We start from the raw sequence: 10,434 nt of genomic DNA on the forward strand, positions 1-10,434 counted from the left end.
CCATGCATGCAGAGTCTTCGTGAGTCTGGAGCAGGGAAATCCCCAGGTGGGGTTGGGAAGCCTGGCTAGAAATCCAGCAACCCATAAACTCAGCCCCACAACCTGAGGAATGGGGGTGTGAGCCACAAGGGATCATGTGAGGCTACTCCTACAAGGACAGAAGAATTGGAGTGGAGCTGGAGTTTCTGAACCCGGGGCTCCCCCAGGCCCTGGGCAGCCATGGGCACCTCATCAGCTCTGTCAGCCACATCCGTCTCATTGCCAGCACATGACTGGAGTACGCGCTTTATTTTTCCTTAGATCCTCCCTCCTCTTCCCTCCCTTGCCCTTCTCCCTCCTCTCCCTTCCCTGGCTTCCTCTACCTCCCTCCATCATTACACACCTATGTCCCTGCTGCTTGCCTGACACATATCACCTACATTTTGGCAAATGTTTTGAATGAAGGAGCAGCCTCTCTTGAGGGAGTGTGTCCAGGGCTCTCCACCTCCTACTGGCAGGAGAGAAGGTCACTCCCACACCCCTAAGAGTTCTCTGTGGGCTCCATGGAGCCCCCACCCCTCCCACAGAGACTCCTGAGGGTCCCAGGTGGCCTCTTGTCTACTGGCTGGGTCCCAGGTGGGGGCCTCAAGAAGTCTCCAGGGCAAAGGGTATTGCATGGGCTGAGGCCCAGGAGAGAGGGACTCCTGGGGTTGGGGGTGGGGACCCAACAGGCCCCAAGGAGCATGTGGGGAAGACGAGACCAAAGTCAGCACTTAATGAACCCAGAGTGTCCCAAGGGTGGGGGTGGGGAGGGTCCACACCCCAAAACCCTACAATTCCTTCTCACAGCATTGCTATGGAGTGAGAAGGGGGCTTTCACCTTCATAGGGGGCTCTGTCCACCAAGGCCCCTGACTGCCAGGGAACCCACACCCACAGTTCCCTTCTTTCTGAATGCTGGCCCTTCCATAGCTTGGTTGCTTGAGCCTGGGCAGAGGGGTAATGACCCCAGGACTGTCTTCACAAGCAGAGAGGCTACTTGCCACCAGGTTCTGACTCTTCGGGCTGAGCTCAGCATCAGGCCTGTCACCAAGGCCCCCTGGGCAGAAGTGGCTCAGCCCTGAGGACCCAGCACTCCCCACACTTGCATGTCCCTGCTGGGCATCCATCCTGGGGACCAGCTTTCCCCCTGCCCCCAGCTGCTGACAGCCCCACCTTGACTCATCCAGGGTCCCTGAGGCCACACTAGGAAGCAGCGGGCAGCTGGGAGAAGCATCTGCTATTTCTGCATCTTTTTTCTGGAGCATACTTGGGTGGGAGGGGCTACAGACTCCAGGGATCCTGAAGGCCAAGCCCCCCACTCCCTGGCTGAGTAAGCTTTCTTCTCAGGAGTTTGCCTGTCACAGAGGCAGGTCTGAGTACTCCAGGCCCGTTCCTGCTCTCCAGCAGGGCCCCTCCTGTTCATTTGTGCAGCTGCCTTTGCCCAAAGCACAGGTAAAGTCTGTGTGGACTGTGTCCCTTGTCCCCAAGGGGAGTGTGGCTCCAGTCCTGGCCTGGAACTCAGAGGCCTTAGAATTAGAGGCCACATGTGGCAGGGTGGAGCAGCTTGGTCTGCCCACAGCCAGGGCAGGTACCACGTTGGCAGCCCCAGACCTGACACCACAGCTCCCATGTCCCCTCTCCACTTCCGTCCAGTGCATCACTGGACATGCTGCCCCTGATGAACCCAGACTGTCAGCTTCCCCAGCTCAGCCGGGAAGTCCCACCGACACTAAGGAGAACAATGCCTCCAGAGTTGGGGGCTATGTGGGAGTGGGTTTGGTGTGGGGTGGGGGAGGTCGGGGTGAGGCAGGTATCCAGCACCTCTCTGTTTATCTTCCCTTCTCCTGTGCCCACAAAGGAGGCATCTTCTCCATGTCCCTCTGCCACCCTGAGGACATAAAATACTTCCTCAGGTCTGTCTTCCCTTGGACACGGCCCACTTACCTTCCTGTGGGACTCAGGGCTTTGTTTTATACTGTGGCCCACATGAGAATCAATTATCCCTGCTCTGTCAGCTGAGAGAGGTAAACTGAGGCAGAGCAGGGGAACAACTCTGTCAAAGTTTGGATGTTAATGGCAGAGTTAAGAGCAGCCTTTTCCCGAGTGATCAGGTCCAGTGGACACCAAGCGTGGAGGCTGTATCAGTCCATTTTGCATTGCTCCAGAGGAATACCTGAGACCAGGTCATTTATTTATTTCAAGGGGTTGGCAGGGCCACTAGGCTGAGGGTTGGAGCTCTGTCTCCTAGTCCCAGCCTGGGTCTCCATCACTGGCTAGCCGGCTCTGCTCACTGCGTTCTCTCCACACTGCCTCCTGCAGCCCAGGGGTCAGTCTGGGTGCAGGCCTGGGAAAGGTCCAGGAGCAGATTCTGTCCCCCAGCTCACGCCTCCTGTGCACCAAGGCAGCCAAAATGCAGAAGAACCAGGAGCGCTGGCTTGTCCCTGTAATCTCAGCGTCTTGGAAGGCTGAGGTGGAAAGATCGCTTGAGACCAGCCTGCACAACATAGCAAGACCCTGTCTCTACAAAAAATAAAATTAGGCATGGTGGCATGCGCCTGTAGTCCCAGCTATTCAGGAGGCTGAGGTGGGAGGACTGCATGAACTCAGGAGGTCAAGGCTGCAGTCAGCTATGATTGCACCACTGCACTCCAGGCCGGGCAACAGAGCAAGACCCTGTCTCTAAAACAAGAAACAAAGTGCACACGTGTGTGGAATGCAGCATCTGGCATGTGGACCTGACCTCACTGGGTCCCATCAGTGAGTGGGAGGCTGCCTGCTGTCTTCCAGAACATTCCCACCACTACACCTGTGTCCCTCCTATGTTCCCTGGCAGGCTTTGTGAAGGGGCCTGTTACCTACCCCTCTGGCTTCCCTAAGGCACAGCTCAAAGCTTCCTTGCCACTGAGAACCTTTTCCTGAAGAGTCTTACCCTCACCCACAGGCCTCCTCATTTCAGAGCTTTTGGTGGGGTGAGTACCAGGATTGACTCACTGCTACCAGCTGGGAGGAATTGTCCCTAGGGTTGGGTCTCTGGATGTCATATGAGAATCTAGACAAGGGCCCAGATGCCTGTAACCTGAAGGGCAAGGGCCTCAGCTGCCTGGACTTCACACAGCCCCTAGTCCAGCCTGACCTTCTGGGACAGGCCAGACCCCTCCTTCTTTTGGTCTTGGTCCCTACTGGGAACTCTGGTTTCCCTGGCTTACCTACTTTGACTCCAAAGGTAACAAGCCGACATCCCCCGTGAGACAGAGTGACAGACTGAGACTACCGCATGGTTACCTGGCTCAGAGTCACCATAGCCAGGCAGAGCTCAGGTCCTGGCCCTGCTCAAGGTTTCCCCAACACTTCTAGCTCTGGTACCTGGGTTCTTCCTCACCCAGCTGCAGCTTCCCCCGCCCCTTCAACCAGGCGACAGAGAACCTGGCAGTTTGTGACCAATAGAAGGCTTCACTTTCCTTCTGGTGAGGGATGAGAACCTGCTTGTGGCGGGAGGGAAGAGGGGCCTGGGGCCCTCCCAGCCCTGCCTCTGGCATTTGAAGAATGCTGACTGGGCAACAGCATGGTTTCAGCTAGACAAGGCGGCCCCTAGGTTTATAGCCTGGCCTCAGACAGCTGCTGCCAAGTCACCTTCTCTTCTGCATGTGCTGACCTGGCATCCCACCTAGTTGAAGGTCCTCAGGCCTCCTGCCCCTGGGCATTTCCCCCACTCCCTGCCCAGGCACTGCTGTCCTTGTCCTGGACTCATCTTCAGCATTTCTTGTCCAGCACACAGCTTTGCTGGATGTCACAGGCTGGGCCGGGCCCCCTGCCCTGCACTGACATCTCTTTGTCACAACTAGACTGAGCTGCAGCTTCAGGGTCAGGACAGGCTCTGACTTAATTGATGTGACCCAGGACAAGGGGGTTACATCTGCTTGAATTCTTGGCCTCTATGGACTCTTTGGGGCATGATGCCCCTCTGTCCCATGCTTAGGTGCCCACATGTGGCCACAAGTGCTTTTCCTACCACCATCCGTACTTCAGGCCGCTGTTCAGGCACCTGTGACTCCAGGCAGAAGCGTGAGTGCAGAGCCAGGCATGGGAGGACACTCTGCAGGTGCTACAGGAGATGACAGCCTTGGCCACGCAGCCCATGTCCCTCCATTCCCCTTCACTGTGGCTGCCCCCAGTCCACCACCCTTCCAGGGTCAGGCCTGGAACCAAACTGACTTCTGTCTGGCCCTGACAGGTTCTTGGCTGAGCATGATGGTCTTGCCAATTTCATTGATTATCCTCAATAAGAGGTTTATAGAGCCATTGGGAACATCACATCTGTCTACCAGGTCCTCACCAGAGACATGACTGCCTTTGGTCGGCCTGGGACAGTCAGGGGATACACCTGCCTGTTGGGACCCAGATTCAGTGGCCTCAATCTAGGCAATGGGCTGATGGGCAGCTGTCACTTCTCCTCTGCTTGGGGGAGGCAGGAGAGGAAGGTCAGGCAGGAGATCTGCTGGGCACCCACCTGTGCCTGTCTCACCTGGCTGCAGGTGCATTGGAGGCTGAACCCCTCTTCCTGATCTCCTGCAGGTGTGGATTTCAGGTTTCCAATGGGTGTTAGGGTACACTACAGTGCTTTCCTTGCCCTAGGGAACCCTGGGCTCCATGAGGCCTTGGCCTAGGCAGGATAGTTTCCCACACTGTCATCTCCCCATACAGTCACCTCCCCAGACAGTGGGCTGCATGCTCTGGTAGATTTAAGAGTTTAAAAGCAAAAGCCGGCCCCTCCTCTCTCCTGGAGTGGATGGCCCCTCCCCCTCACAGTGGGCAGGGACAGGAGTTACAGGGGCAACTTTCCACAGGTCTCTCTGGACTTGCTGACTGGCCACGCCCCCTTTCCCTTTCATCTTTTTCATTGACCAACGGGATTGGAACATGAAGGCCACGCCCCTATTCTACATTCTATTGGGGCCTTGGTTACGCCTCCTCTGGCTCAGACACACAGCTGCCTGGTAGGAGAGTGGAGCTGCTTACCAGTGCTCCCTTGAATTGTGCTGATGTGGCCCAAACCCCACCTCCCTCCCCAACCCCACCAACCTCCCCCACCCACCATGGCGATGCCAGAAGACAAACGCAAGATGAAATTAGCCTCGGCTAGGAAAAAGGTAACATGCACACAGACCCCATCCGACAGCAGGACTGCTGCCAGAGTCCATAACACTTCTGAGACACACCAGACTGGGTGGGCCCCCAACCCCAGTGCCTCTGGGCTCCCCTTACCAACGTCTTGTCAGTCAGCCCCACCCCTTCAGCAAGGAACCCTGCCCCTGGCCTTGCCAATTACCCCAGGGTGACATTTGTAACCCCTGAGGCTCCCTGCTCTCTACTGGGGCCTCACCTTTTACTGCCCCAAGCCTGACCTCCCTGGGCTCTGTGGACTCATGTTTCTGAGGACCTGAGTCTCCCAGTCCCTGCCCTCACCAGTCATTTCTGGGTGACTTTGGGTTGGTGACTCCTAGGCTTCCTGCTGCAGACTCTGCCTTCCCCTTCTGCTCCCCATGCTCGACCTTCCTGTGCTCTTTGGGCTGGTGTCTCCAAGGATCTGGGTCCCAGCCCTTCATCCCCCTCCCCCATCATGAAGCAGTGACTCAGGCATCTCCTTGATGTGGTCCCCTCCCCCAGGAGGAGTGGAATGTAGTGATGTCACAGTCCCCATAGGAACCGTCGGTACTGCTACAAGATCAGCCTTCGATCTTAGGACCCAGTCCCCTAAGCATTCTCATCCCATTTCTGGCTCACCTGGTCCCAGCACAAATTCCCAGCTGGAAGGGGAATGCGGACTATGGGACCTAGGAGCAAGAGGTTTCAGGCTGCCCCATCCCCTTAACATAGACATTGACAGTGTGGAAAGCCTGCACTTCCCCCATGAGCTCAAAACGTTGACAGTGTCTCTGGGTGTCAGTGGGAGAATTGGTTTGGTTTGGTTTTCTCTCAGGCTTCTACTCCCCAGAGAATTCTCCATGGTTCTGGGACCAGACTGTCCTTCAGTCAGTGGCCTCTGGAGTGAGAACTGCTCATCTTCTGTGGAACAGATCTTGGGAAATTGAACTTGACAGCTTGAATCTTCCTCATGTCATCTCAACTTAGGCTACTTTGAATGACAAGGGATAAGCATGGGACATCTTTCTGAAGCATCAGTTTCCCTTGAGTCTCTTGAGAGAGCAAAAACATTATTGTACTTAGGGATGACAGTCACATCGGTTTCTAAGAGTATACCAGACTTCTCTCCGAAATGAGACTTGGGTTGTCCTCTTTCTGATGAATTCCCAGATTTAACAGAAAGGCTGCCTTCTGCCATGAGGACACATTGATTTAAAAGTGTGAGAGGTGCTGGTGCTCTCCTTAACACTAACAGACGTGTGAGGTGGTATGACTCTAAACCACACGGTGTACAGTTCCTGTCTACTTAACATTGACTTTTCTGTCTCTGCCTGTGGTTTTGGTCTCTGGCAGTTGCTGATTCGTGGCAAAATCCCAGAGCTTGAAGTCAGAGGAATGAGTTTAAGGTCTAGTATTGCTTTTTCTTTTTTTTTTTTTTTCTTTTCTTTCTTTTTTTTTTTTTTGCCATGATATCAATCCCTCTCAGTCACTAAGTGATTGTCACAACACTTTATAGAGTTGTTGGTGGCATTAAATTAGATGATGTATAATAGTATTTTGTAAATACTGTAAAGTAGGTTGTGACCGTAGGGGTTTGTAGTTCTCATGGGCATTACTGCTCTTTTTTTCCCACAGTTAAAAGAATTTCAACAAAGAAACAGCCCTGCTGCTCCATCACGAGTGAGCAAAAAGAAGAAAAGAAACAATAGCCATGAGACAGCCTCTTCTGATGGTTGCCAGTCACCATGCCATGTGAGTCTTGGCTGGCCAGGCTTCTAGGAAAAAGGGGCCCAAGGGGCAGTAGAGGGTAATTGTTAAGGTTGTGGAAGAACTTCTGGGTACTGGTTAAGAATTCTGAGTTTGAACCCTGCCTCTCTGTCTGCTAGGGATATGATTTAGGGCAAGTTGCTGGAGCTTTTTGGGCCTCTCCTTTCACATCTGTAAAATAGAAGTGATATTGTCTGACTCCCATTTGTGAAGGTGAAATGAGATTCGTTATTGCTGTTGTTTTTTTGTTAATCCCTAGTACATGGCCCACTGTAAACACCCAGGACACCCAGGAAATGGTCCTTGCTATTTGGTTTTCCTCATCCCCAGTCTCAAGGGGAAACCAGCCCAGTGAGAACAGCCATTTGCTGTCAGGCTGTCCCTTTAAGAGTCACTGAAAGGGCCCCAGGCTGGGATGGTGGGAGATGAGAAGCGTGAGAGGAGCTGGCACAGGGGAGTCATAGGACAAAGGGTCCGAGAGAGGCAGAACAGGAAATGCTGCCAGCTGATGGGGAGGAAAGGAAGTCAGAGGCTTGGACACTAAGGGGGACAGAACATCTCCATGTGCACTCTCATCTCCTGTAGTCAGCAGCAGGTGGTCCCAAGGAGGGCCCTGCGCCATGTGCCACCATGAAAGATCCAGAGGCAAGAGGCCCTGGGCTGAGGTACAGTGACCCTGCAGGCCAGCCCTCCACCCTCCTCCCACGGTGGCAGCTGGGTGCCCCTCTGCCAGCTGAGACAGCCCCCACACACCCCAACCCTAATGATTGTTCTCTCTACCTCTCCCCTGATCCTCCTCCAACTCCTCCTCTCTGCATACACCTCAGAGCACACACCAACTACCAATAACCCTGGACTCGAGCTCCGTCACAACCAGTGAACTGAGTAACACCATCGACTTATTGGTAAGAGCCCGGTGGGGTCCCCTGATTTCACGCTGCCAATCCTGGGCTCCAGTTTCCCCTTGGGGCTGCTGTGGGTGAGTTGAAGGGTGCTATGGGGAGCCAACACTGGACGCAGAGCTCAGAGGCCAAATGCCCGCCCTGCCCTTACTTGGCTGTGGCCTTGGCCAAGTCCTAAGTGGGGGACTCGGTACTTGGACTGTGAAGGTACAGAAGAGTAGCTTTAGCATGTTACCATTTGTGTAGAGAGAGGAAACATGTGTGTGTGTGTGTGTGTGTGTGTGTGTGTACGTACTATGATAATATACATAGAACATGTCTGCAAGGATTTGTAAAAAACTCAGGAGAGGGCACAGGTGGCTGGAATTTACTTCCCTTCTGTACCTTCTGAGTTTTGGACTATGCAAACATATCATCCTTTCAAAACGTGAACAAAAGATTCATTTCCCATGTCCTGCCTGTGCTCCCACCCCCAGCAGGAAAAAAAATGGACTTAGAGGATCAGATGGACCTGGGTGTTCAAATCCCAGCTCTGTCTAAGTGATCTTAGGCAACCACCTAACCTCTAATGCTCCATGTTTTCTATCTACACAATAGAGGTAATGGTAGTAACTGCCTCACATGGTGGTTGTGAGGTTAAATGGGATTGTTACCATGCTACCTGGTAAAGGCTCCAACAGCGGTAGTAATAACAAGAATAACAATAGAATATGATCTGATCTCTCTGGGCCTCTCTTAGTCAGCTGTAAATGTGGCCTCTTTCCCTATGCCTTCCAACTTTACTGAGTTCTCTTAAAACCCAGACCACGAGATTGGAAATGCCTTGATCTTTACTGACCGAGTTGTGTACTAAGCCCAGCCCTAGCCCTTTTAAGGAGCACTGTGTGGAATGGCCCAGGCTCTCCAGATTGAAGCTTCTCCCTCTTCACCCTCCAGCCCTCCAGCCGCTGTGAAGCAGTCCTTAAGCAGCAGTTACAGCAGTTTCTACAGGAGCAGGAACTGCTGAAAGCACAGGTGGCAGAGGTGAGACTTTGCAGAGGCAGGGATGTGGAAGGAAGATGACCCCAGGTGGCCAGGAGCAGGTGAGGACCAGTGACAGCCCTTCCTAACTTCTGGGTCCTTTCTTGCAGGTGACAGTGTCTTAAGAAAGTTCAGCTAGAAAGAGACGCATACGCTCAACAACTCAAAACAGAGAGGGCACGGTGGCAGCAGCAAATGCTGAAAATGGCAGGAGAAGTGAGAGCTGATCCTTCGGCCCCCCACCTTAGATAGCTCACTGGATCTTCCTGGGCATCTGTAAAAAGAATAGTCCAGCCAGGGGTGGTCACGGGTCTGGGCTTTGTGGAGCTGGGGGCGGAGAGGGAGATGGTATCCTGTCCAGCCACCAGCCCCTGTCTCCAGGGCCCTTTCCCCCTGTGCTTTGGGCAGATGGAAATATTCAAAATGGAGAAAAAGCAGGATGCAATTAAAATCGAGGAGCTGAAGGGGAGCATTGCCCACCTACAAAACCACCTGGGTAAGATGGGGCTGGCATGACCCAGGGGCAGGGCTGGTATCAGAGGGCTGTGAGGGTGGCTTAGAGTGCCCCAGGGAGGTGGGTGGCTGGAAAGGCTTTGAGGCAGAGGGAAAGAGGTCTTTACCAGGAGACAGAAATCTTATAATCTCCATGAGCCTCAATGTCCCCATCAGCAAAGAGGGAGGGGTTCCTATTGTCAGCCACCTGCAGTGCTCTCTATCTGAAAGGGGCTTGGAAGGCTGGCTACCATTTGGGTGTGAGGAATCATTAGCAGTGAGGGCAGGTTTGGGGAGCCTGAGAGGAGGTGTGCACCCAGAAGAATGGGTTTGTTGTTGTTGTTGTCGTTGTTGTTTTTTATTGAGAATCCAGAGGCCCCTATTGTCTGCTTCCTTTCTCAGCTGAACCCCCAATTTCGAAGAACCCAGCAGGGCCCTGCGACTTGGAAAAAAACCTAAAAACTGAAATCAAGTACCTGAGAGATGAGCTGCGGGAACAGGACAGACTGCAGGAGACGAAAACGAGGCTCCGGGAGCAGGAGGTGAGGCTGAGAGAACAGGAGGAGAGGCTTCTTGAGCAGGAGGGGCTCCAGGAGCAGGAGGAGGAGCTGATGTGCTGCCCACCTGGGGAGCCTGCCCTCCTCCCCAGCCCTCCAGGCCTTTGTTTTCCCACCTGTAAAATGGGGGAGGGTATGAAATGGGGCTTCTAAAGGCAGCTGTGAGCCAGAGCCCTGCTCTGATGACTGTGGGAGAAAGGAGACAATTTTTCTAACCTCCACCCTCCCCAGTGCCATGGGAGGCAGACACCAAGTTCTGGGGTCTCCAGCTGCAGTGGGTGGCGAATGATTGTTTCTCTCTGTCCAGAACAATGAGAACAGGAGCGCACTGCATTTGGAGCAGGAAGGAAAGGAGCTGCAGGAGAAGCTTGGCGAACAGGAGACGGTAACCTCCACCCCACCCAGGAGGGCTGGGAGGCAGGCACCGGCCTCTGGGGAGGGGAGGTGCAAGGCCAAAGGCAGCTCCACACTGGGGCAGGTGACCCCACACACTCCAGGGCAGTCCTGGAACTGTTTCTTGCTTCCTGCGCTCTG

This window comes from Sapajus apella, unplaced genomic scaffold (assembly GCF_009761245.1).
Source record: "Sapajus apella isolate SASKATOON/1434 unplaced genomic scaffold, GSC_monkey_1.0 scaffold299, whole genome shotgun sequence".
Classification (NCBI taxonomy): domain Eukaryota; kingdom Metazoa; phylum Chordata; class Mammalia; order Primates; family Cebidae; genus Sapajus; species Sapajus apella.